Source organism: Protopterus annectens, chromosome 9.part0, assembly GCF_019279795.1.
Source record: "Protopterus annectens isolate FY-2018-M chromosome 9.part0, PAN1.0, whole genome shotgun sequence".
Lineage (NCBI taxonomy): Eukaryota > Metazoa > Chordata > Ceratodontiformes > Protopteridae > Protopterus > Protopterus annectens.
In genome coordinates, this window is record NC_056743.1 from 1,482,823,190 (window position 1) to 1,482,850,816 (window position 27,627).

Sequence of the window (27,627 nt, forward strand, 5' to 3'; positions counted from 1 at the left end):
CATCTGGCGTTTTGATAAAACTTCTAACATGCCTAGGGTACACAGTCAATGAAAAGAAATCAAAACTAGTACCCTCTCAAGAGATAATATTCCTGGGTGCAAGCTTAAATACAACTGCACAGATGGCTTATCTCACGCCAGATAGATAAAGGCAACTGACTACCTATTTCAAAATGTTATTAACAAAGGCCCAGTTATCTGCAAGAAAAATTCTGCAGGCTTTGGGCTTCATAGCATCCTGCATCCTACTAATTCCATATGCAAGACTGCATATGAGGAAACTTCAATGGTATCTAAAAAGTGTTTGGACTCAACATTGCCACATCCTGGAAACTATAATGACTCTCATTCCCTGCCTGCAACAAGAGTTTCGATGGTGGGCAAAGGCTTGTCACCAAAACAAGAGACAGCCATTCACATTACACCCAGCCAGGCAGACTCTAACAACAGATGCATCAGATTATGCCTGGGGGCCCCACATGGCAGGAAGATGCATTCAGGGAACATGGACCTCAAACCAAATGCATCTATACATCAATCAAAAAGAGATGCTAGCTGTTCAAAATGTCCTGACAGCCTTCAAGGACCTACTTCATCCAGGACAACTACTGATAAAGACAGACAACACCACAGTCATGTGGTATATAAACAAGCAGGGGGGGCACACATTCTTACCTCCTTTGCAGACTAGCCATGACTTTGTGGGACACAGCATTGACTTACCAAGTACATCTGCAGGCACAATTCCTGCCAGGAAGGAAAAATACTCTTGGCAGACGAACTAAGCAGAAACCTCATGGATCCCCACGAGTGGCAGCTGGATCCACAAGTCTTCAGCATGATAACAAGAAAATGGGGATGCCCGGACATAGATCTATTTGCCTCCCCTCACAACTACCAACTAAAGAGATTATGCACAAGGATTTATCATGGACAAGCATGGAAAGTGGACGCCCTATCCTTCAGCTGGAAAAACCTATCCGTATATGCCTTCCCCCTATGCCTCTCCTCCCCAAGGTACTCCTAAAGGTCAGACAGGAGAAGCCAAAGATGATACTGATTGCACCAGACTGGCCCCGCCAGCACTGGTACCCAATATTAAGGAGCCTGGACCTTACCACAAGTACCGCATCTACTGTCCCAGCAAAACAATCAGATCCTGCACAGCCAGCTCAGGACTTTAAACCTGGCAGCATGGCGGATAATGTAGTCATACAAAATACACCTCTCAGCAAAGCTGTGATGGATGTCATTTTGGAAGCCAGAAGGCCTAGTACTAGAAAATCTTATGCTGGAAAATGGAAGAGATTCTCTGCTTGGAACCAGGCACAAGGAACAGATGCATCTGTGCCAAACATTCCTCTGATTTTACAATACTTAACTGAGATGCTGGACAAAGGCCTATCTTTCTCATCTATTAAAATTCATGCCTCTGCCATTTTGGCTCATTACAATGAAGAGCAACCAATCTTTTCTCATCCCTTATTAAAACAGTACCTCAGAGGAGCCAAAAATTTAAGGCCTCCAAAGAGATCACCAATGCCTGCATGGGACCTCAAGTATGTCTTGGAAAAACTCGCCCTGCCTCCTTTTGAGTTAGCTGCTACTGCTGATATAAAATTTTTATCTTGGAAAACAGCTCTGCTCCTAGCAATAACTTCTGCAAGACGAGTTTCTGAGCTACAGGCACTCATGCCTTTGGAACCTTTTATCCGGTCAGGGTCTCCCTGAGGACAAACCCAACATTTATGCCTAAAGTGGTGTCCAGTGTGGCTCTTAACTAAACCATTCATCTGCCAACTTTTTATCCAAATCCACAGAACAAGGGGGAAAGTATTCTGCATTCTTTGGACGTACACAGACAGCTTAGATTCTACTTGGACAGAACCAAAGTTTTCAGAAAGACAGCAATTACTAGTGGCATATGCTGCAGGATCACAAGGAAAGGCTATCTCAAAGCAGACTATTTCAAAGTGGATAGGCATTTGTTTCTGCTATTAATACCATGGCAAGCCAGTGCCCAAGGGCATTAGGCCACATTCCACCAGAGCTGCAGCCACTTCAGCAGCCTTTCTCAGGGGAGTACCAACCAAGCACATTTTAGAGGCAGCTACTTGGAGTTCAGTGCACACCTTTACAAAGCACTATCATCTGCCACTCTACTCTAAATCCAGGGCAGGCTTTGCCACTGCAGTTCTGCAGTGTCTCATAGCCGCTCCTAATGCTGTTTAGCTCCAGCCTCCCAACCATAGCTTTGGGAATCTACCCAAATGTAATGACTGCAATAGTGAAACACGAAGAACATAGTACAGTTGTGTACACTTACCATAAATGTAGATGTTTGAGTGTATTCACTGTTGCAGTCCAGGTTACCCACCCGCCATCCCCCATTTTCTTCTGATGGAACCTATCTTTCCTTCTCTGATTTATACAACCTATGTGGTGTATTTGCTTGTGGATTAAGGTAAAGTTTATATTGCTGCATGTAATTTTATATGTAGATATAACTTTTGGCTACCCTCTTAGGGGGCACCTGACATCTGGGGCAAGAAAAACTAAAGAAAATGGCATCTGCTGCTTCTTTTATATCCCTGATAACCTGACGTTAGAGATGGGGTGACAGCCAACGCAGGACCCAAGACTTTGGAATTCAGGCCGACTGAGGGCAACCTGCCAGCAGGATTACCCAAATGGTAATGACTGCAACAGTGAATACACTTGAACATCTACATTTATGGTAAGTGTACACAACTGTACTTTCTCTGCACTGCCCTTTGGCTTATCTACTGTGCCCAGGGTATTCACAAAGTGCCTAGCTCCAGTCATTGCATTTTGCAGGCAAAGAAATATTCAAATATACCCATACCTGGAAGATTGTCTGTCGGGCAGAAAGCCAGGACATACTTTTGAATCATCTGGCCTTTGTTCAAAGGGTGCTGACTTGTCTGGGATACACCATAAATGAAAAGAAATCACACCTGATACCCTGTCAACAAATTATATTCCTGGGAGCAAGCTTGAATACAACTTCCCAGATGGCTTTCCTCATGCCAGAGATACGGATTCATTTGACAGCCTACTTCAAACAAGTGGCCACAAAAACCCAGCTATCTGCAAGGCAAATACTGTAAGCCTTGGGGTTCATGGCCTCCTGCATTCTTCTAATTCCATATACAAGGCTGCATATGAGGAAACTACAATGGTATCTCAAAAGCCTATGGTGTCAACATTCACAGGATCTAGAAGCAATGATTCCTATCATACCTTGCCTATGCCTAGAGTTCCTTTGGTGGGCAGAGGCCTGCCACCAAATTGGGGGGGGGGGGCGGCTCACCTGGCAGGGAAGTGCATTCAGGGCAAATGGAACCCAAGTCAAATGCACCTGCACATAAATCAAAAGGAAATGTTAGCTGTACAGAATGCTCTGACAGCCTTCAAGGACCACATTCTTCCAGGACAACTAATGGTAAAGACTAACAACAACACTGTCATGTGGTACATAAGCAGGGGGGTACACATTCTTACCCCCTCTGCAGACTAGCCATGACATTGTGGAACACAGCCTTGAGCTACCAAATGAATCTACAAGTTCAATTCCTGCCAGGAAAACTAAATACACTGGCAGATGGACAAAGCAGAAACATCATGGACCCACACAAGTGGAAACTGGAACCAAGGATTTTCAACATGTTGACAAGCAAGTGGGGTTGCCCAGATATAGACCTGTTTACCTCCCCACAGAACCATGAATTGGACAAATTTTGCACAAGGATTCCCCACAAGCTATCTTGGAAAGTGGATGCTCTATCCTTCAGTTGGGAAAACCTATCAGTTTATGCCTTTCCTCCTGTGCCTCTGCTCTCCAAGGTGCTACTAAAGATCAAACAGGACAAGCCAAGGGCTATTTTAACTGCACCAGACTGGCCACGCCAACACTGGTACCCCTCTTGCGAAGTGCGTCACACTTGGCCTCATGGCACCTGCCCCAGACTTTCCCTATTGTCTCAGCAGGAGAACCAGATTCTGCACCCTCAGCTGCAAACCCTGAACCTAGCAGCCTGGCTAATTACCTAATCTCTCCTTTACCACCCCTCAGTAAATTAGTGATGTACATCATTTTAGTGGCAAGGAAGCATAGTACTAGAAAATCTTAAGCTGTAAAACGGTAAAGATTTTGTGCCTGGAGTCAATCTCAAGGGATAAGTGCAGCAGTGCCCAATTTACCTCAGATTCTATGATACTTGATTGAGATGTTTCATAAGGGCTTGTCCTTTTCCTTCATCAAAATTCATGCCGGAGCCATTTCAGTTCATTACAGCACAGAGCCTCCCCTCTTCTCTCACCCACTGCTCAAGCAGTTCCTCAGAGGTGCCAGAAATTTAAGGCCACCCAGGAGAGCTCCAACGCCAGCCTGGGACCTTACCTTTGTCTTGGAGAAACTCGCTCTTCCTCCTTTCGAGCCAGCTGCTACTGCAGATTTAAAATTCCTTTCCTAGAAAATAGCCTTCCTTTTACCAATCGCTTCTGCAAGAAGGGTATCTGAATTACAGGCCCTTATGGCAGTGGACCCTTTCATCATTTTTCACGTGGACAGGGTGTCCCTCAGAACCAATCCCTCTTTCATGCCCAAGGTGGTATCCAGTGTGGCTCTTCATCAGTCCATTTGTTTGCCTACCTTCTTTCCTAACCCACAAAACAAAGGGAAACGGATACTGCACTCCTTAGATGTGCTCAGACAACTTAGAATTTACTTGGACAGGACTAAACCTCAAAGGAAATCTGAACAACTGCTATTGGCATTTGCTGCAGGGACAGAGGGGAAGGCTATTTCAAAGCAAATAATTTCAAAATGGATAGGCCACTGCATTCATTTCTGCTATAAACACCATGGAAAATGTATGCCACAGGGCATCAGACCCCATTCAACCAGGGCTGCATCTTACCTCCACAGCCTTTCTCAGAAGCGTTCCTACCAGGGACATCCTAGAAGCTGCTACCTGGAGTTCTGTACATACTTTAACCAAGCATTATCATTTGCCCATTTTCTCTAAATCCAGAGCTGGCTTTGCCACTGCAGTCTTGCAGGGCCTTATAGCTGGTCCTAATTCTATTAAATTCCTCCTCCCAACCTTAGCTTTGGGAATCTACCCAAATGTAATAACTGCAACAGTGAAACATGAAGAACATAGTACAGTTGTGTACACATACCATAAATGTAGATGTTCGAGTGTATTCACTGTTGCAGTCCTGGTTACCCTCCCTCCAGCCCCCTTTCTTCTTTTGGCTATACCTCTACTCTTCCTTACTATGAGGTATATCCTTGTAATTATAGATTTAATTGCTTCCCATTAGGGGGCACCTGACATCTGGGGCAAGAACAACTGATGTAATGGCGTCGGCTGCATGTTTTATACCCCTGACGACTTGACATGGAAGAAGGGACAGCATCCGATGCAGGACCCAAGACTTTGTTAATCAAGCCGACTGAGGGCTACTGCAAGCAGATAACCCAAATGTAATGACTGCAACAGTGAATACACTCTAACATCTACATTTATGGTAAGTGTACACAACTGTACTTTGTGCACACTTACCATAAATGTAGATGTTCGAGTGTATTCACTGTTGCAGTCCTGATTTCCTTCCCTCCAGCCCCCTGGTTTTCACTGTCTTCCTATCTCTCATCTCTTTGGCCATTCCTATTGGCATTGGTATTTACTTTTTACTGGTGGTGATGTTCTTCGTGTTTAACTGTTGCAGTCTTCACATTTGGGTTATCTGCTTGCAGTAGCCCTCAGTTGCCCTGATTAACAAGTCTTGGATCCTCTGTCGGTTGCTGTCCCTTCTTCCATGACGTCGGGTCATCAGGGGTATAAAACATGCAGCCAACGCCATTACATCAGTCTTTCTTGCCGTGCGGTGCCTGAAGCATAAGCAGTTCGCAAGTGCCAGTCGGCCGACTCCAGAAAGTTTCGTTTTCCAGAACCGAATTCTTCAACTAAAAGCTAAGTACTCCGTTGGGCAAACTTTTTCTTGCTCTAAACCGATGTCAGTAAAATTTAATAATTGCATTACTTGTGGAAAGCAAATACCTCAAAGATTTCATTCTTACTGTATTCCTTGCCTAGGCCCTGACCGTCGTACCTCACTGTCTGTTTTGTGCCTTATTTAAACCACAAACTATCAGTCATCGGTGTATTTTCACTTCTAAATATTTTGGTGCTCGGTTCAATGGATATGTCTTTGGTAAGCCATCCGAATACCGACATTCTGATAAAACACAAAGACAGGCTGCCTAGGTCCAAAGCTGCTGATGACGCTTCTCCTAAGCCAGTTCACCGGTACTCAGTGAGGCGCTTTTGCAGCCCCTGATACCCGCTACTTCATATTCACAGGCCACTACTAAGACCCATTCGGAGTCTGGTATGCTGCAAGATGCTTTAACTGTGGAACCTGCTGATGTGTCTACCTTGGATGGGTCCGGAGCCGCTGTGCAGGCACCGGCTTCTGAGGGTGTATTCAGGCCTACTGACTTGCATATTAAATCGACGCCATCTTCTTCAAGGCCTAAAACTCGAACCATGCCTAGAAAACTGACGCCCAGACCACATGGTCAGGCCTCTATGGCTAAAAAACTAATTATAAGAATGGCTGAAGACTTTATTACTTTAATCAGAGGAAGCCGGCCTTCCCCCTCTGAGAGACCTTGGACCGAGTTTGCTCATGATACTTCTGACCAGGATTCTGAATTTTCTGTTAACTCTGATGACCAGGATTTACCCTTATCTACCTGTGAGGATTCTGATGCTGAGGACTCTATTACCTCAGCTTCCCCCCCCAGAGGATTTCTTTTATGGTGAAACCTTGCATACTCTCAGGGAGCATTTTCGTTGGGAAAGTCAGGATTTCTTTGATTCTAAAAAGAGGCTTAGGGATTTCTTACTCCTGCCCCAACACAGGCCTTTAGCAATACCTCCTGTACTAGACATTGTTGATGATGCCTTTTCGGAATCTAGCTTGGCCCCTGACTCTCTACTTCCTGCTCCCAGAAACCCTGATAGATATTACAGGGTCCTTGACTCTCAAGTTCCTTTTTAAAAATCCTATGCGGATCCTGAGACCATTTCACAGGGACCCAAGGGCATTAAAGCTACTACTGCCAAAAATCCTACCCACTCTGATAGAGACTCCAGGGCGCTGGATAGATGGGGTAAGAAGGTATACACTTCTGCAACTTTGGCCATTAGGGCCTTAAACTGCCAGTTTCATATGTTAAAGTATCAGCAGCATATTATTGGATTTCTTAAACAGAAAATTATGTTGATTCCTGATTGTGCTGAAAATAAGGATTTACAGGATTTACTGCATTCAGCTGAACAAATTGGAAAACATACTTTGCAATGTGGTTTTCATTCACTAGAAGCATCTTGCAGGGCTGCTGTAACAGGGTCTGTACTTAGAAGGCATGCTTGGCTTAAGGAGCAATCCTCACCAGATCATGTTAAAGCAAAATTACTGAATGCTCCCTTAAACCAGGACTGCCTGTTTGGCAACAAGGCAGAAGAAGTTTTGGAGGTAAAAGCTAAATCTATGCAAACTGATTTTTTACAAGTACAATCTCCAAGGTTTAGTAGGCATTGGCCTTCCAAGAATTGGGCCTTTCCTGCCTCTTCCAGACCACCTCAGTCCAAACCCAGATCCAGCAGAGCTCCCAGGCTTCAGTCCCAGGATATGCACAGGACTAAGCAGTGGGGGCCTCCACTTCCAAATCTGGGAGTAATAACCCCCCCCCCCTATGGTAAACTGCCTCAGTGACTTCTTTTTAAAACTTCCAAGCACTTCTCAACTGACTGCCCCTTTGGGGGGGGGGGGATTGCTCTTCAGGCAAAGAACTGGGAACTCATTACCCAGGACAAATGGGTTTTAAATATAGTGTCCAAGGGATACAGATTTCACTTCCTCATGTTTCCAACACCAAGCAGGTGGCCAGATCTACCCCCAAATCAGTGGGCAGAGGCCCTAAAGCAAGTACTTTCTCTGTTAAGCATAGGGGCTATTCAATTGGCACGAGAAGAGGAAAAGGGACAAGGTTTCTACTCAAGACTTTTCCTGGTACAATTTATGGCATCCTATCCTGGACCTGTTTACTCTAAACACCTTTTTGGTGATTCCAAAATTCAAGATGCTGACTCTTCACCAGTTGCTCCCTATGCTAGGCAAAGACGTCTGGTTGGCAGCACTAGATTTAAAGGAATCATACCCACATCCCAAACAGGGAATCTTGCAGAAGATAACTATGCTTCAAAGCAGGGTCCACACTGCCCTTTGGCTTATCTACTGCGCCCAGGGTATTCACAAAGTGCCTAGCTCCAGTCATTGCATTTTGCAGGCAAAGAAATATTCAAATATACCCGTACCTGGACGATTGTCTAATTCAGGCAGAAGGCCCGGACATACTTTTGAAGCATCTGGCCTTTGTACAAAGGGTGCTAACTTGTCTAGGATGCACCATAAATGAAAAGAAGTCACACCTGGTACCTTGTCAACAAATTATATTCCTGGGAGCAAGCTTGAATGCAACTTCCCAGATGGCTTTCCTCACGCCAGAGAAACAAATTCTTTTGACAACCTACTTCAAACAAGTGGCCACAAAACCCTTGATATCTGCAAGGTAAATTCTACAAGCCTTGGGGTTCATGGCCTCCTGCATTCTTCTGTTTCCATATGCAAGACTGCATATGAGGAAACTACAGTGGTATCTAAAAAGCCTATGGTGTCAACATTCTCAGGATCTAGAAGCATTGATTCATATCATACCTTGCCTACGCTTAGAGTTCCTTTGGTGGGCAGAGGCTTGCCACCAAAACAAGGGACTACCATTCACACTATCCCCTGCCACCCAAATCCTAACAGACGCATCAGACTATGCATGGGGGGGGCTCACCTGGCAGGGAAGTGCATTCAGGGCAAATGGAACACAAGTCAAATGCACCTGCATATCAATCAAAAAGAAATGTTAGCTGTACAGAATGCTCTGACAGCCTTCAAGGACCACATTCTTCCAGGACAATTAATGGTAAAGACGGACAACAGCACTGTTCTATGGTACATAAGTAGGGGGGGTACACATTCTTACTCCCTCTGCAGACTAGTCATGGCATTGTGAAACACAGCCCTGAGCTACCAAGTGCATCTACAAGCTCAATTCCTGCCAGGAAAACTACACTGGCAGACAAACTAAGCAGAAACCTCATGGTGGACCCACACTAGTGGAAACTGAAACCAAGAATTTTCAACATGTTGACAAGCAAGTGGTGGAGCCCAGATATAGACCTGTTTGCCTTCCCCCATAACTATCAATTGGACAAATTTTGCACAAGGACTCCCTACAAACAAGCTTGTAAAATGGATGCTCCGTCCTTCAGCTGGAAAAAATATCAGTTTATCCCTTTCTTCCTCTGCCCTCCAAAGTACTACTAAAGATCAAACGAGACAAACCAAGGACAATTTTGAGTGCACCAGACTGGCCATGCCAACACTGGTACCCCCTCTTGCGCAGTGTCACTGTTTGCCCCATGGCACCTGCCTCAGACTCCTACACTATTGTCTCAGCAGGAAAACCAGATTCTGCACCCTCCACTTCAAACACTGAACCTAGCAGCCTGGCTAATCTCTCCTTTACCATCCGTCAGTAAACCAATGATGGATATCATTTTAGAGGCAAGGAGGCCTAGTACTAGAAAGTCTTGTGCTGAAAAAATGTAAAAGATTCTGTGCCTGGAACCAATCTCAAGGGATGAGCACAGCAGTGCCCAATTTACCTCAGATTTTACAATACTTAACTGAGATGCTTCACAAGGGCCTGTCTTTCTTCACCTCCAAAATTCACGCCTCAGCCATTTCAGCTCATTATAACACAGAACCCTCCCCTCTTCTCTCATCCACTGCTCAAGCAGTTCCTCAGAGGAGCCAAAAATTTACAACCACACAGGAGAGCTCCAACTCCAGCCTGGGACCTTAACTTTGTATTGGAGAAACTCTCTGTTCCTCCTTTCGAGCCAGCTGCTACTGCAGACTTAAAATTCCTTTCTTGGAAAACAGCTTTCCTTTTAGCAATCACTTCAGCAAGAAGGGTATCTGAATTACAGGCCCTTATGGCAGTGGAGCCTTTCATCATCTTTCATGCGGACAGGGAATCCATCAGGACCAATCCCTTCTTCATGCCCAAGGTGGTATCCTGTTTGGCCCTTAATCGGTCCATTCATTTGCCAACCTTCTTTCCTAATCCACAGAATGAAGGGGAATGGATACTGCCCTCCTTAGATGTGCACAGACAACTTAGATTTCCACTTGGACAGGACTAAATCTCCAAGGAAATCTGAGCAACTGCTGGTGGCATTTGCTGCAGGGGCAGATGGAAAGGCTATTTCAAAGCAAACCATTTTGAAATGGATGGGCCATTGCATTCATTTCTGCTACAAGCACCACGGAAAACCTATCCCCCAGGGGATCAGACCGCACTCAACCAGGGCTGCATCTGCCTCTACAGCCTTTCTCAGAGGCATCCCTACCTGGGACATCCTAGAAGCTGCTACCTGGAGTTCTGTACATACTTTCACCAATCATTAGCATCAGCCAATCTTCTCTAAATCCAGAGCTGTCTTTGCCACTGCAGTCTTGCAGGGCCTTATAGCTGGTCCTAATGCTATCTAAATTCCTCCTCCCATCCTTAGCTTTGGGAATCTACCCAAATGTGATGACTGCAACAGTGAAACACAAAGAACCTAGTACAGTTGTGTAAACTTACCATAAATGTAGATGTTCGAGTGTATTCACTGTTGCAGTCCTGGTTACCGTCCCTCCAGCCCCCTTACTTCTTTTGGCTATACATTTTTGGTGTATTTGCTTTTTTGTTGGAAGTATAACCTTGTATATTTATAGATTTAATTGCTTCCCGTTAGGGGGACACCAAAAACTGATGTAATGGCATCTGCAGTATGTTTTATACCCCTGACGACCGGGTGTCGCAGAAGAAGGGACAGCAACTGACGCAGGACCCAAGACTTTGTTAATCAGGCCGACTGAGGGCTACTTTAAGCAGATAATCCAAATGTTATGACTGCAACAGCAAATACACTCGAACATCTACATTTATGGTAAGTGTACACAACTGTACTTTCCCCACCATATACTAGTTCCCTATTTGGGGGGCTCCTGACATTTGGGGCAAGAAAAACTGATGTAATGGTGTCCGCTACCTGTTTTGTACCTCTGATGACCTGACATCATGGAAGGAGCGACAGCATCTGATGCAGAAATACTAAGACTCTGGTATTCGGGCCGACTGAGGGCTACCTGCAGGCAGATAACCCAAGTGTGATGACTGCAACAGTGAATGCACTCTAACATCTACATTTACGTTAAGTGTACACAACTGTACTTTCTAAATATAATGCAAACAAAGGGGAAAGCGGACACCCTTGCCTGGTTCCTCTACTCAAGCTGAAGTTACCTGAGAGGATCCCACCAACTTTAATCTTTGCCTCTGATACCATATATAATATATATATATAGTGCAATGAAAAAATATTTGCCCCCTACCTGATTTCTTATTGCATGTTTGTCACACACACATGTTTCAGATCATCAAACAAATTTAAATATTAAACAAAGACAACCCAAGTAAACACAGATTCCAGTTTTTTTAAGTGATTTTATTTAAGGGAAAAAAATTTCCAAACCTACATGGCCTTATGTGAAAAAGTAATTGCCCACTTGTTAAATCATGGAGTAACTGTGATTAGTCACATTTTTGGGAAAGGAGTTCAATTTCACTAGCCACAACCAGGCCTGATTACTGCCAGACCTGTTGAATCAAGAGATCACTTAAATAGAACGCGTCAAAGTGAAGTAGGCCAAAAGATCCCAAAAAGGAAGACATCATGCCTTGATCTAAAGAAATTCTGGAACAGATGAGAGAAAAAGTAATTGACATCTGTCAGTCTGGAAAAGGTTACAAAGCCATTTCTAAAGCTTTGGGACTCCAGTGAACCACAGTGAGAGACGTTATCCACAAATGGAGAAAACCTGGAACAGTGGTGAACCTTCCCAGGAGTGGCCTGCCATCAAAAATTACCCCAAGAGTGCAGCAACAACTCATCCAAGAGGTCACAAAAGAACCCAAAACAACATCTAAAGAATGGCAGGCCTCATTTGCCTCAGTTAAGATCAGTGTTCGGACGCAACCATAACTGGGCGAAAATGGCATGCATGGCAGAGTCCAAGCTGAAAACCACTACTGACCAAAAAGAACATAAAGGCGAGTCTCACTTTTGCAAAAAAAAATCTTGATCTCCAAGACTTTTGGAAAAATATTCTGTGGACTGACTAAACAAAAGTTGGACTTTTTGGGAGGTCTGCTTCCCGTTACATCTGGCATGAAAGTAACACAGCATTTCAGAAAAAGAGTATCATGCCAACAGTCAAACGTGGTGGTGGTAGTGTGATGGTGTGGGGCTGCTTTGCTGCTTCTGGACCTGGACAACTTGATGTGATTGATGGAACCATGAATTCTGCTCTCTACCAAAAATTCCTGAAGGAAAATGTCCGGCCATCAGTTTGTGACCTCAAGCTGAAGCGCACTTGGGTTCTGCAGCAGGACAGTGATCCAAAACACACCAGCAAGTCCACCTCTGAATGACTTAAAAAAATGAAGGCTCTGGAGTGGTCTAGTCAAAGTCCAGACTTGAATCCAATTGAGATGCTGTGGCATGACCTTGAAAAGGCTATTCATGCTTGGAAACCCTCCAATATGGCTGAATTAAAACAATTCTGCAAAGAAGAGTAGGCCAAAATTCCTCAACAGCGATCGGAAAGACTCATTGCCAGTTATCACAAATGCTTGATTGCAGTTGTTGCTGGTAAGGGTGGCACAACTAGTTATTAGGTTTAGGGGTCAGTTACTTATTCGCATAGGGCCATGTAGGTTTGGATAGTTTTATTTCCTTAATAAATAAAATCATCACTTAAAAACTGCATTTTGTGTTTATTTGGGTTATCTTTGTCTAATATTTACATTTGTTTTATCTGAAACATTTAAGTGAGACAAACATGCAAAAAAAAAAAAATCGGGAAGGGGCAAATACTTTTTCATTGCACTGTATACACATGCACATAACCTTATAATTTTATCAGGGAAAGCAAATGCTTCAATTGCCTTGCTCATGAAGTATCAGTCTACTCTCTCAAGTGCTGTCTCTGCATCAACCACCAATAACAGTGGTGTTTTCTTACATTCTGCTTCCCTCTGGATCATTAGTGTTCTGTTAATATTGTCAGATGTTTGCTTCTCCTCCACAAAACCATACTGATCCATATCTATCAATTTTGGTATTACTTTTGCCATTCTTTTAGCTGTTATAGACGTAAACCCTTTATAATCATGGTTTAGTATTGAAATGGACCTGTATGAAGCTGGATCCTATGGATCTTTACCCTGTTTTGGTATTATTATTGTTACCACCTTCCAGGATGCTAGTACGTCTCCCCTTAAAATACTGTTAACCTTCTAGGTCTTTAATTCTTCCATAAACACTTCCATTTGTACATTTTCTTGATTTCCATATTTCTTTGCTTTATGCAGGCTTTCATAAAATTTTTGAAATATTTCTAATACTTATACAGGATCTCTTGATGTCCTATTCAGTGTTGCAGTATTCTTAACATATGGGTTGTATTCTGCCCTATGACCTGACGTCTGGCCATTATACAAAAGCTTCAAGCTACTGCCAGTATGTGGGAAGTTGTATGACTGCTTTGACGTCAGCCATAAAAGGACATCCGCACATACCACCCCCAGAACTTATCTGCCACCATTCGGAAGGTTGACTCCTACGTTCTGTCTGCAGTTTGATTTCATTTGTGTGTAGCTACCAGCTCTGATAACTGCCCCATTCGGGATTTTATTTCTTGCTACTTTTATTTGTTTTGTTCATGTCATCCAGGAAGAGCAAGTATAGGTGTGGAAGCCAGATTCCACATAAAGATAGCCATGAGCTCTTTGCCTTTTCTGTTTAGGGCCTAGTCACAACCACAGATCCTGATGTTGTTCTTGTTTCACTGTTGCAGTCTTTACATTTGGGTAATCTGCTTGCAGGTTGCCCTCATTCAGCCTGATTAACAAAGTCTTGGGTCCTGTCCCTTCTTCCATGACATCTGGTCATCAGGGGTATAAAACATGCAGCCGTCGTCACCATTACACCAGTCTTTCTTGTGTGGTGCCCGAAGCAGAAGCAGTTTGCAAGTGCCAGTCGGCCGACTCCTGAAACTTTCGTTTTCAGAAACAAGTCTTCAACTAAAAGCTAAGTACCCCGTTGGGGAAACTTTTTCTTGCTCCTTACCGATGTCAGTAAAATTTAATTGCATTACTTGTGAAAAGCAAATACCATAAAGATTTTCATTTGTACTGTATTCCTTGCCTAGGCTCTGACCACGACGTACCTTGCTGTCTGTTTTGTGCTTTATTTAATCAGCGCACTATCCATCGTCGGTATATTTTTGCCTCTAAATATTTCAGTTCTCTGTTTAGTTATCTAGAAATGTCATCTGTTAGCCATCCGACTACCGGGATTCTGAAAAAATGCAAAGATAAAGACAGGCCGCCGAGGTCCAAAACTGCCGACGCTTCTCCTAAGCCACTAAGCCAGTCGCCAGTTCACCAGTACTCAGTGAGGTGCTTTTGCAGCCCCTGATACCCACTACTTCTGATTCACAGGCTTCTACTGAGACCCATACTGAGTCCAGTATGCCACGAGATGCTTCAACTATGGAACCCGTGGATGTCTCTACCTTGAATGGGTCCGGAGCCGCTGTGCAGGCACCGGCTTTTGAGGATGTATTCAGGTCTATGGACTTGCATATTAAATTGATGCCCCCTTCATTACTAAGGTCTAAATCTCGATCCATGTCTAAAAAAAAACTACTCTAATCAGCGGTAGCCAACCTCCCCATCTAAGAGGCCTAGGACTGAGCTTGATTATGAATCTTCTGATCAGGATTCTGTTTTTTCTGACTCTTCTGATGACCTGGATTTGCCCTTACCTACTTATGAGGATTCTGATGCAGATGTCTCTATTCCCTCTGCTTCTCCTCCTGAGGATTTTTCTTTTGGGGAAACCTTACATACTGTAAGGGAGCATTTTCACTGGGAAAGCCAGCAATTTTCTGATTCAAAAAAGAGGCATGTTATTGGACTGCTTAAACAGAAAATTGTTGATTCCTGACTGTGTGGAAAATAAAGACTTACAGAATTTAGTGCATTCTGCTGAACAAGTTGGAAAACATACTTTGCAACGTGGATGTTCTTCATGTTTCACTGTTGCAGTCATTACATTTGGGTAATCTGCTGGCAGGTTGCTCTCACTCGACCTGATTAACAAAGTCTTGGGTCCTGTGTCGGTTGCTGTCCCTTCTTCCATGATATCAGGTCGTCAGGGGTATAAGACATGCAGCCGATGCCATTACCCCAGTCTTTCTTGCCACGCGGTGCCGAAGCAGAAGCAGTTCGCAAGTGCTGGTGGTCTGAAATTTTTGTTTTCGAGTTTCAGAACCGAAGTCTTCAACTAAAAGCTAAGTACCCTGTTGGAGAAACTTTTTCTTGCTCCTTACCAATGTCCGTAAAAGTTAATAGTTGTATTACTTGTGGGAAGCAAATACCTCATAAGGATTTTCATTTGTACTGTATTGCTTTCCTAGGCCCTGACCATGACGTACCTTGTTGTCGGTTTTGTGCTTTATTTAATCAGTGCACTGTTGGTACATATTTGCTTCTAAATATTTTGGTTTTAGGTTTAATTATCCAGAAATGACGTCTGTTAGCCATCTGACTACCAGAATACCGAAAAAACACAAAGAAAAAGACAGAGGCAGGCCGTTGAGGTCCAAAACTGCTGACTACGCTTCTCCTAAGCCAGTTCACCGGTACTCAGTGAGGCATTTTCGCAGCCCGTGATATCCGCTACTTCTGATTCTCAGGCTTCTACTGAGACCCATTCGGAGTCCTGTATGCTGCAAGATGCTTCACCTATGGAACCTGCGGATGTCTCTACCTTGGAAGGGTCCGGAGCCGCTGTGCAGGCACCGGCTTCTGAGGGTGTATTCAGGCCTGCAGACTTGCATATTAAATCAACACCACCTTCAATATTAAGGCCAAAATCTCGATCTATGTCTAAAAAACCGAAGCTCAGGCCACATGCTCAGGGCCCCTTTACCTAAAAAACAAATGATCAAAATGGCTGAAGATTTAATTACTCTAATCGGGGGTAGTCAACCCCCTCCATCTAAGAGGCCTAGGGCTGAACTTGACTATGAATCTTCCGAACAGGACTCTGTTTGTTCTGAATCTTGTAATGAACTGGATTTGTCCATACCTACTTATGAGGACTCTGATGCAGAGGATTCCATTCCTTCAGCTTCCCCCCCCTGAGGATTTTTTATTTGGGGGAAACTTTACATACCTTAAGGGAGCATTTCCACTGGGAAAGTCAGGATTTTTCTGAATCCAAGAGGCGGCTTAGGGATTTCCTCCTCCTTCCTCTGCATAGGCCTTTGGCTATACCTCCTGTACTAGACATTGTTGATGTGTTTTCTGAATCAAGTATGGCCCCTGATTCCCTGCCTCCGGCCCCTTGTAAACCAGACAGATACTACAGGGTTCCTGACTCCCACTAATTCCTTTTCAAAAATCCTGTTGTGGACCCTGAAACCATATCTCAGGGGCCCAAGGGCATTAAGGCTTCTACTGATAAAAATCCTACCCCTTCTGATAGAGATTCCAGGGCGCTGGATAGATGGGGTAAAAAGGTTTATACTTCTGCAACCTTGGCAATCAGGGCTTTAAACTGTCAATTCCATATGCTAAAATATCAACAGCATATCATGGGACTGCTTAAACAGAAAATTATGTTGATTTCTGACTGTGTGGAAAATAAGGACTTTACAGGATTTATTGCATTCAGCTGAACAAGTTAGAAAACATACTTTGCAAAGTGGTTTTGATTCTTTGGAGGCCTCTTGCAGGGCTGCTGTTACTGGGTCTGTGCTTAGAAGGCATGCTTGGCTTAAGGAGCAATCTCTGCCTGATCATGTTAAAGCAAAATTGTTGGATGCTCCTTTGCAGCAGGACCATCTGTTTGGCAATAAGGCTGAAGAAGTTCTAAAAAAGATGGAAGATAAAGCTAAATCTATGCAAACTGTGAAAGATTTCTTACAAGTACAACCTCCAAGATTTAGTAGGCACTGGCCCTTTCCAGTTCCTTCCAGAGCCACTCAAGCCAAACCCAGGCATTCCAAAAGCACCAGGTTTCAGTCCCAAGGGACTTTCAGAACTAAGCAATGGGGTGCCTCCGCTTCCAAATCTGGAAATAACTTTACCAGAAAGGCTCATCCAGACTCTGCTACACTTTGCTGTGAAGGAAAGGTTAGTTTGCTGTTATTTTTTGTATTTCTGTATTGCCTTTCTATATTTTGAATACTGTAGTTTGTTTTCTTTACCTTGTGTTTTGCTTGCATTCTGTTTTAACAGCATATTAAAACTTCAAAAGAGACCACAGCTCTCTCTGTTCTGAGTCAGGCAGAAATAAGAACTGATTAATTAAGGACTCATTCATAAGACAGAAGAGGTCACTTAAGGTTAATCACTTGTTAACAGAGGGGGTGGAGCTAGGAACTAAAATTTCTATTTAAGGAGTAAACTAAAAATTTCAGAGCTTTACCAGAAAGGCTCATCCAGACTCTGCTACACTTTGCTGTGAAGGAAAGGTTAGTTTGCTGTTATTTTTTGTATTGCCTTTCTATATTTTGAATACTGTAGTTTGTTTTCTTTACCTTGTGTTTTGCTTGCATTCTGTTTTAACAGCAAATTAAAACTTCAAGAGAGACCACAGCTCTCTCTGTTCTGAGTCAGGCAGAAATAAGAACTGATTAATTAAGGACTCATTCATAAGACAGAAGAGGTCACTTAAGGTTAATCACTTGTTAACAGAGGGGGTGGAGCTAGGAACTAAAATTTCTATTTAAGGAGTAAACTAAAAAATTTCAGAGCTTTACCAGAAAGGCTCATCCAGACTCTGCTACACTTTGCTGTGAAGGAAAGATTAGTTTGCTGTTATTTTTTGTATTTCTGTATTGCCTTTCTATATTTTGAATACTGTAGTTTGTTTTCTTTACCTTGTGTTTTGCTTGCATTCTGTTTTAACAGCATATTAAAACTTCCTTGTTAACAGAGGGGTGGAGCTAGGAACTAAAATTTCTATTTAAGGAGTAAACTAAAAATTTCATTGCTGTGAAGGAAAGGTTAGTTTGCTGTTATTTATTGTATTTCTGTATTGCCTTTCTATATTTTGAATACTGTAGTTTGTTTTCTTTACCTTGTGTTTTGCTTGCATTCTGTTTTAACAGCATATTAAAACTTCAAAAGAGACCACAGCTCTCTCTGTTCTGAGTCAGGCAGAAATAAGAACTGATTAATTAAGGACTCATTCATAAGACAAAAGAGGTCACTTAAGGTTAATCACTTGTTAACAGAGGGGGTGGAGCTAGGAACTAAAATTTCTATTTAAGGAGTAAACTAAAAATTTCAGAGCTTTACCAGAAAGGCTCATCCAGACTCTGCTACACTTTGCTGTGAAGGAAAGGTTAGTTTGCTGTTATTTTTTGTATTTCTGTATTGCCTTTCTATATTTTGAATACTGTAGTTTGTTTTCTTTACCTTGTGTTTTGCTTGCATTCTGTTTTAACAGCATATTAAAACTTCAAAAGAGACCACAGCTCTCTCTGATCTGAGTCAGGCAGAATTTTACCACTGTCTTTCTAGTTGCCCGCCTCTTATGTTAATCTGACCATATATCTCATTTCTCTCTACTCTCACTGGCTTATGTGAGTAATCACAAAACCATCACTTTTGAAATCCCACCCCTTCAATTATTTAAATTTATTGGCCATCCTACAGTATTTCATAGTACCAAAATACAAAAGTAACCACCCCTTTCAGTCCATCTTGCTGTTTTAAAAATAGTAACTCTCCACTAAACCTTAACTTTTTAAACAGGTAAAACTCAAGTTACCTACTTTCATATCTAACTTCTCTAGTGCACACTGCAGAGTGCATTCTTTTCAATCTTACCTTTAAGCATCCCTGTTACTAGCACTTTCTCTAATACCTAAAAGATCATCTCTACTTGACTCCAAGTAGACTTTTCTCTATCTGTTAAACCTAGCACTTGCTCCTACAGTACTTATTACCTTGATACGGCACTCTTATAGATAGCACCCCAAAAGGCAAACCCCATTTCTCGGTCACCCACGCCCCGAATCTCTTTTAAAGTTTTTGTCTAGTCCTTCTAGCATGTCGAGGATCAGTTGCTAGTGTCCTCTCCTGCTCAGCTGGTGAACCTGGGAATATTGAGGCAATGTTACAATTGCCTCATGTACACAGACAACCCTCTCCTCCTCCCACAAAACACAAATACATGCGAGAGATGCAACTATACGGCCAAACTGGAGGCTGAGCTCTCTCAACATAGGACTGGCAAGACCAGTCAGGAGGAGAAGGTTACCACACACACTATAGACCCAGTCTCACATAGTACCATCACAACCTCAAATCATACACATAAACACACAAAGACATACTCATGGCTCTGATCAAAAATCTACCAAAACAGCAGAGGCCACCAAAGCAGACACCCAAACAACCACCACCTCAGAACACAACACCTGCAACACATAGACCTCACAGTCAGAGTGTCAAACAGTCACAGCCCTTAAGGCCAAACACAATGCCAGACACACTAGTCATTGGTGACTCCATAGTCAGACACACTGACGTCCGCTCACCAGACTGAGTAAGGAGAAGGTCACAGTAAGCTGCCTGTCGGGCTAGAATCCACCACATAGCAAGCACTCAGGTCTCTCAACAGCAGGTACAAATACGACTCAGTCATTGTCCACGCTGGTGTAAACGACCTGAGACGTACCTCCTTGGACTACATGAAAAGAGACATTGAGGAGCTCTCTGATTATGTAGCCCAGGCAGGTATGACCCTGACCTTGAGCAGTATCCTACCTTCACCAAGAATGATGCCACAATACAGAGATAAGATGATCAGCTTTAACAATTGGCTTAAACTCTGGTGTCATTCAAAGGGGATCCAATGTCTGTCTGCCTGGGATGACATGCTGGACAAGCCACGCTGCTTAAGGGACGGCTTGCACCTGTCACCCTGGGATTCCGGATATTGGCAAAGGCTCTTGCCACCCCATAGTGCCTTTTTAGGCAAGGCTCAAATTCTAAACCTACCACCCTAGAACACAAAAAGGAAAAACTAAGGGTAATGCTGCTCAATGCCAGAAGTCTAAATCTCAAAATGCACTTTTCGAGGCCCTTCTCAGTATGGAGAACATCGATGTCTGTGCAGTGACAGAAACCTGGTTCAAGGCTCCTGAGAGCACCCCAGCACTATCAGGTTTTACCTCTTATCATGCGTTCGCCCCAAAATCCGGACAATACCAAGAAAGGAGGGGTATCCATATTCATCAAGGACACCCACACCTCAAGACTGGTGGCAACACAATGCATCGGAGACCATCCAGGTGCAATTAACCATAGGCAAGATTGCTCTGCAAATTGTAGCATGTTACAGGCCACCCTCACAAACTCAGGAACCTCACATGGCCTTCCTGAAAACACTAGAGGGATAAATGTATCACCAAACACCATCATACTAGGTGACTTCAATTACCCTAATATAGACTGGGAACACTACTCAAGCCCAAACACCCTAGCCCAAAAGTTCCTGGAATTCATAAACTCAAATGCCATGGAACAACTAGTCACCATCCCAACAAGAGGAGAAAACATACTTGATCTCATCATCACGAACATGGGAGCACAATGTTCAACACCGGAAGTATACCCCTCACTGGTGAGATCAGATCACAAACTAATCTCGCTGGAGGTCCTCATCCCACCCCACCTGAAATAAAAAGACCACAGTAAAGAACTTCTCGAAGCCGACTTCACACTTCTAAAGACTAGTGTGGTCTCCTTTAAGGCCCCGAGCATGGAAAACAGTACTCAAGCCGCTGAATCACTTACAAATGCCTTCTACCAGCACCTGCAGGACTGCATGGATAAGGCAATCCCAAGCAAAACAAAGACTCTTTGTACCAAAGGCAAGCGTCCAGTCTGGTGGACCCCAGCCATAAACAAACTCTACAACCAAAGGAGGAAGCTACTACAAGATAGAGCAAAATCCTTAAAAGGTAAGACACCCTTGATCACTATAAGTAAAAACTAAGAGCTCTCATAAAATCATCCAAAGCAAATTTTGAGAGAAAAATAGCTAAAGACTCAAAAGACAATCATAAGGCCTTCTTTAGCTATGTTAGAAACCTGGGAGGAAACTCCCAGATATGCTCAGAACTAGTTCAAAATGATGTGAAGATTACTGATCCTACAGACATTGCCAACATACTGGCTGACAGGTTCAGTGCAAACTTCTCCCCTCCCCAAAAGGAGAGATATCTATACCAAGCGATTGCAGCCCCCAAACATCTCCAACGCCCAAGTGAGAACTGCTCTCTCCAAAGCAAAAACACAGCATCCATGGGACCTGATGGTGTCCCCGGCTGTGTGCTCCACGAACTCAATGAGGAATTAAACCCACAGCTAGGACAGCTGTTTAATCATAGTCTTACCTCTGGATACGCATTCCAGGAGTGGCGCACTGCAACTGTGGTCCCACTTCACAAAGGCGGTGCCTCCACCGACCCTGGAAATTACCGCCCATTAGCTTGACAAGCCTTATCTGCAAAGCCATGGAGAGGATCATAATGGACCTCATAAATAAAGACATAGGGAATTTGCAGACTTTGGATCCATCCCAGTTTGGCTTTGTCAAAGGCAGATCATGCCTTCTAAACTTGGTTGACTTTTTGAAACAGTCACCAAAGCCATTGATGAGGAAAGGCAGTCCATACAGCCTACCTCGATCTGGCGAAGGCCTTGATACAATACCCCTCTCGGTATCATTGAAAAACTCATCAGCTTAAATGTTAACCCATACATCACAAGATGGGTTGCAAACTGGCTGAGTGACAGAACCCACAGGGTCAGAGTTGCTGGCGCCATGTCAGACTCAAAGCCTGTCACAAGTGGTGTACCACAGGGCTCAGTCCTGGGCCCACTCTTGTTTGGCATCTACTTTTCCGAAGTACAAGCAAACACAGGAGGGTTATGGCTGACAAAGTTTGCAGATGACTGCAAACTGGCCATAGTAGAAAACACATCTGACACAGATATCCTTCAGAAGGGTCTCACAGAAACGGATAACTGGTGCCAGAGCCATGGCCTAAAGTTAAATGCCAAAAAATGCATAGTCATACCCTTCGGGAAAAACGTTACCCCTAGCTACCAAATAGGTGGCAATCCACTGAGCACAGAAGAAGTTATCAGGGACCTGGGGACCCAGGTTGATAGTAGTCTGTCATTCGACACCCATGTAGCTAAAGTAGTTAGGAAGACCTTCTACATTGCCCACCTTATCATGAAGGGATTCTCATCTAGATCAAGGGAGGTCATAGTCTCCCTATACTCATCACTCATCAGACCAATGATTGAGTACAATGCCCCATTCGGAATGTATCTGACACGACACTTGCAGTAGCTGGAGAGGCCACAAAAGTTCCTCACCAAAAGGATAAAGGGTCTCAAACATCTGTCCTATGCTGCCCGACTGAAAGAACTCCAGCTCTATTCAGTTGCTTACCGCTTGCTCAGAGGTGACCTTTGCCTAACATACAAGGCCATGTCAAACCCAGATTTGATGAATATGCTTCACCTCAAAGAATCTAGATCCGTCAGAGCCACAAGGGCGGGAGACTTAAACCTCGACACGGCTATTAATAGGACGTGCTGGAGGGATAGATTCATCACCCAAAGACTCCCTATGCTGTGGAATAAAATCCCAGTATATGTGAGGCAGAGCACCTCGCTGGCCTTGTTCAAGAGAAATCTTGACCAATGGATGGGAGATCGCAGATATACCCCAGGGATTACCTCAGTGTCACTGCTCGACAGAGGCACAGCAAAATAATGGGTATAGTTCCCCATACTAAAGGGGTGGCGTAAGCCACAAAACTATGGGCTAGGCTTGTAAATGCCCTCGGGCAGATAGCCTAGTATGAACCTATGAACCTATAAGACACCACCCTATGGTAAACAGTCTCAATGACTTTCCTTTAAAACTACCAAGCACTTATCTCTCAGCCTCCCCTTTGGGGGGAAAACTGGCAACTTATAACACAGGACAAATGGGTTTTAAATATAGTGTCCCAGGGATACAGATTTAATTTCCACACGTTGCCAACTCCAAACAGGTGGCCAGACCTGTCCCCAAATCGGTGGGCAGAGACTCAGAAACAAGTACTTTCCCTCCTAAACATGGGGGCAATTCAATAAGTACCAGAAGAGGAAAAGGGACAAGGTTTCTATTCCAGACTTTTCCTGGTACCCAGAAAAGACGAATCATGGCGTCCAATTCTGGACCTGTCTACTCTAAACACCTTTCTGGACATTCCAAAATTCAAGATGCTGACTCTTCAGTTACTTCCTATGCTAGGCCAAAGATGCCTGGTTGGCAACTCTAGATTTAAAAGACGCTTACCTGCATATCCCAATCAGGGAATCTTGCAGAAGATACCTCTGCTTCAAAGCAGGCTACTTGCATTATCAGTTCTCTGTACTGCCGTTTGACTTATCTACTGTGCCCAAGGTATTTACAAAGTGCTTGGTTCCAGTAATGCAGGCAAAGAAATATTCAAATATATCCATACCTGGACGATTGTCTAATTCAGGCAGAAAACCAGGCCATTCTTCTAAAACATCTGGCGTTTGTAAAAAGGGTTCTAACTTGTCTAGGGTACACCATAAACAAAATGAAATCACAACTGGTACCCTCTCAAAAAAATTACATTCCTGGGTGCAAGCTTGAATACAACTCCCCAGATGGCTTTCCTTACGCCAGAAAAGCAAATTCATTTGGTGACTTCAAACAGGTGGCCACAAAAAATCTGCTATCTGCAAGACAAATACTGCAAGCCTTGGAGATCATGGCCTCCTGCATTCTTCTAATTCCATATGTAGGACTGCATATGAGGAAAAGTACAGTTTTGTACCTACCATAAATGTAGATGTTTGAGTGTATACAATGCTGCAGTCATTACACTTGGGTTATTCTGCCGTCAGGCGGTTCCCCAGTCAGCCTGAGTTCCAAAGTCTTGGTCCGGCGTCGGTTGCTGTTGCCTCCTCCTTGACGTCAGTGCGACAGGGATATACAAGATGCAGCCGACGCCATTTTCTTCAGTTTTTCTTGCTCCAGATGTCAGGTGCCTCTAAATAGGTAGGCAATTCCAATTGCTAATAAAACATACATAAGAAAGCAAAAAACATCTTACAGCTACCAGCAAATACTCCTCATAGGTAGTAAGGGTAGAAGACATAGGTACATACCAGCCAGTAAGAGGGGAAGGAGGGAGGGTAACCTGGACTGCAGCAGTGTATACACTCAAACATCTACATTTATGGTAGGTACAAAACTGCACTATGTTCATCATGTTACACTGCTGCAGTCATTATACTTGGGTAGAATCCCTGAGGTAGGGTGGCTGGTTCTATAAGGCATTAGGGGTGGGCTATAAGGCCCTGCAGCTCTGCAGTGGCGAAGCCAGCTCTGCATTTAGAGTATAGAGGCAGATGGTAATGCTTGGTGAAGGTATGTACAGAACTCCAAGTTGCTGCTTCCAAAATATCCTTGGTAGGTACTCCCCTGAGGTAGGCAGTTGAAGTGGCTGTTGCCCTGGTGGAGTGAGATCTAATGCTGCTAAGTACAGGTTTTCCATGGTATGTGTAGCAGAAATGTATACAACGTCCTATCCATTTTGAAATAGTCTGTTTTGAAATGGCTTTTCCCTGTGCTCCTGCAGCATATGCTACCAATAATTGCTCAGATTTTCTGAAAGCTTTGGTTTTGTCCGAGTAGAAGCGTAACTGCCTGTGAATGTCTAAAGAGTGCAGTAGTCTCTCCCCTTTATTCTGTGGTTTAGGATAAAAAGTTGGTAGGTGAATAGTTTGGTTTAGAGCCACACTGGATACCACCTTTGGCATAAATGTAGGGTTAGTTCTTAGACACCCTGTCCTGGTGGAAAATGAGGAAAGGTTCCACTGCCATTAGTGCCTGTAATTCTAAAACTCTTCATGCTGATGTTATTGCCAGGAGCAGAGCAGTTTTCCAAGAGATATATTTTAATTCTGCTGTGTTAGCTAGTTCAAAAGGAGGTAAAGTTAGTTTTTCCAAAACAAAGTTGAGGTCCCAAGTTGGAGTAGGTGCTCTATGTTTTTAGCCCCTCTGAGGTGCTGTTTTAACAGAGGATTAGAGAAAATTGGTGGATCTGTGTTGTAATGAGCAGAGATGGCAGAGGCGTGGATCTTGATGGATGAGAAGGGAGAGGCCTTTGTCCAGCATCTCAGTTAAATATTGTAGTATCTGAGGAATGTTTGGGACAAGAGGGTCAAGGCTGTGAGCTTGGTTTCAGGCACAGAATCTCTTCCATTTATCCAAATAGGCTTTTCTGGTACTAGGCCTTCTGGCCTCCAGAATGACATCCATAACAGCTTTGGAGAGAGGCATTACTTGCTTGACTAAGGAATCTTCCATGCAGCTAGGTTTAAGGTCTTTAGCTGGCTGTGTAGTATTTGATTGTTGTGCTGAGTCAGCAGATGTGGGATTTGAGGCAAATCCAGGGTGGTTCTTGTGCTGAGCTTCTTAAGATTGGGTAGCAGTGCTGGCGCAATCAGGATCATCTTTGGCTCTTCTTGCCTGGCTTTTATGAGTACCTTTGGCAGGAGAGGTAGTGGTAGGAAAGCGTATACTTGTAGGTTCTCCCAGCTGAATGAGAGGGCATCCACTTTCCATGCTTGTGGATGGTAACTCCTTGTGCAGAATTTTTGTAGCTGGCAGTTTATTGGGGATGCAAACAGATCTATGTCCGGTCTCCACCATTTCTGTGTTACCATTCTGAATATTTGTGGATTCAATTCCCATTCGTGGGGATCCATGATGTTTCTGCTTAAGTCTGCCAGTGTGTTTTTCTCTCCTGGCAGGAATTGTGCTTGCAGATGAACTTGAAGGTTTATAGCTGTGTTCCACAAGGTCATGGCTTGTCTGCATAGGGGGTAGGAGTGAGTGGCCCCCTTGCTTGTTTATGTACCACATAACTGTGGTGTTGTCTGTCTTTAGCAGTAGTTGTCCTAGATGCAGCAGGTCCTTGAAAGCTATAAGGGCATTTTGTACAGCTAGCATCTCTTTTTGATTGATGTGAAGATGCCTTTGTTCTGCGGGCCACGTGCCCTGAATACATTTGCCTGCCATGTGTGCTCCCCAGGCGTAATCCTATGCATCTGTTGTCAGTGTTTGCCTGGCTGTGGGTTGTGTAAAAGGCTGTCCCTTGTTGAGGTGACAAGCTTGAGCCCACCATTGAAACTCCTGTTGAAGGCAAGGGATTAGTGGTATAACTGTTTCCAAACTTTGACAGTGTTGAGACCATACATTCTTTAGGTACCATTGTAGTTTCCTCATATGCAGTCTGGCATATGGAATTAGTAGTATGCAGGATGCCATGTAACCCAAGGCCTGCAGAATTTTTCTTGCAGGGAGTTGGGTCTTTGTTGCCATCAATTGAAAGTATTGAGTCAGTTGTCCTTGCTTGTCTGGTGTGAGGTATGCCATCTGGGCCGTTGTGTTCAAGCTGGCACCCAGGAATATAATCTCTTGTGACGGCACTAGTTTTGATTTCTTTTCGTTTACTGTGTACCCCAGGCAACTTAATAACTTTTTTACAGATGCTTTAGAAGAATGTCCTTGCTCTCTGCTTGAATCAGGCAGTCGTCCAGGTACAGATAAATTTGAATTCCTTTCTGTCTGCAAAATGCAATTACTGGTGGCAGGCACTTTGTGAATACCCTGGGCGCAGTAGATAAGCCAAAGGGCAGTGCAGAGAATTGGTAATGCATTGAACCAGCTATGAATCTTAGGCATCTTCTGCAGTTTTGTCTGATAGGGACATGCAGGTATGCCTCCTTGAGGTCCAAAGTCACGAGCCAAGCTTTCTTGCCCAGCATGGGAAGAAGCTGCTGTAGTGTCAACATTTTGAGTTTCGGAACATCCAGGTAAGTGTTTAGAGATGAAAGATCCAGAATGGGGCCTCCGGGCTTTGTCCTTTTTGGGTACCAGAAAGAGTCTTGAGTAAAATCCTTGTCCTTGCTCCTGTGATGGTACCTTTTGAATAGCTCTCATATCCGTGAGTGCTGTAATTTGTTTTTGAGCCTCTGCCCATTGATTTGGTGGCAGATTTGGCATTCCTTTTAACCTTGGCAGAGGGTGAAAGTGGAACCTGTAACCTTGAAATACAATGTTGAGAACCCATTTGTCTTTGGTGATCACTTGCCAATTGTGGTAGAAGAGTGCCAGTTTTCCACCCAAGGAGGCTGCCAAGAGGAATTTGTTTGGCAGC